The sequence below is a fragment of the Globicephala melas genome, chromosome 6 (genome assembly GCF_963455315.2).
Source record: "Globicephala melas chromosome 6, mGloMel1.2, whole genome shotgun sequence".
NCBI classification, from domain to species: Eukaryota; Metazoa; Chordata; class Mammalia; order Artiodactyla; family Delphinidae; genus Globicephala; species Globicephala melas.
In genome coordinates, this window is record NC_083319.1 from 96876258 (window position 1) to 96877566 (window position 1309).

At 43.5% G+C, this 1309-nt stretch overlaps 1 pseudogene; it reads left to right on the forward strand.

The window, feature by feature from the left end:
- Positions 1-437: 437 nt before the first annotated feature.
- LOC115840057 (synaptosomal-associated protein 23 pseudogene) lies at positions 438-941 on the forward strand (annotated as a pseudogene).
- The last annotated feature ends 368 nt before the right edge of the window (positions 942-1309 follow it).

Below are 1309 nucleotides of genomic sequence, written 5' to 3' on the forward strand. Positions count from 1 at the left end.
AAAATATGTCCAAGTGAAACACAGTTGTGTTCCTCAGTGTCAATTCACCGCTCTCTAGAACTTTCTTCCCAGTCTGTTTTATTTTCTGGGTCTGTTCACCTTCACCAGGATGGAGGGCACAGGGAAATGTTTTTTTTCCTAAAGATTGTGAAACTAGTAGAGATTTTACTCTGCTTTTATAAGTTTATTTATTTATTTATTTATTTATTTATTTATTTATTTTTGCAGTATGCGGGCCTCTGACTGTTGTGGCCTCTCCCGTTGCGGAGCACAGGCTCCGGACGCGTAGGCTCAGCGGCCATGGCTCACGGGTCCAGCCGCTCCGCGGCGTGTGGGATCTTCCCGGACCGGGGCACGAATCCGTGTCCCCTGCATCGGCAGGTGGACTCTCAACTACTGCGCCACCTGGGAAGCCCTATCAAGAGTTTTAATTCATCATGGATAATCTGTCGGCAGAAGAAATTCAGCTGAGGGCTAACCAGGTTACTGATGAGTCTCTGGAAAGTACAAGGAGAATCCTGGGTTTAGACATTGAGTCTCAGGATGCACGAATCAAGACTATCACTATGCTGGATGAACAAGGGGAACAACTAAAACACATAGAAGAAGGCATGGACCAAATAAACAAAGACATGAGAGAAGCAGAGAAGACTTTAACAGAACTAAACTAGTGCTGTGGCCTTTATATATGCCCATGTAATAGTATTAACAAATGATGCCAGGGAAGACGAAATGGAAGAGAACCTGAATCAAGTGGGCAGTATCCTAGGAAATCTAAAAAACATGGCCCTGGACATGGGCAATGAGATTGAGGCTCAAAATCGACAAACAGAACGGATCACAGGAAAGGCTGACACCAACAAAGGTCGTATTGACAATGCCAATGCCAGAGCAAAGAAACTCATTGACAGCTAAAGCTACTGCTGTACTTCTTTATCATTTATTCACTTCCCTAGCTCCTCCTTCAAAGTCATTACCTTTCCAGAGTTTGAAATTTTGTTTCCACACTCTTCTAATCGGGAGATGATGTGGAAGAAGATCTAGGAGTAACAGCCCCTCTATTCTTTTATTTTCTCTTTTTCCCTTGAGGGTAGACTGCTGCTTAGTTTTCCCTCTAGTATTTTCTTTCTCAGTCCATACTCTTAGGTTGGTATCCATATATCATATATGGTGTTGTTTTTCATTCTCTCCATTTACTTAGCAGGTTCTTCTGCTTTCAAAATTTGGAAGCATTGCCAAACACAGCCATGTAAAAGGAAGCTGGGGGCATTGGGGGCAGGCACAAGGAGGAGAGCCAAGAGATAAGAGG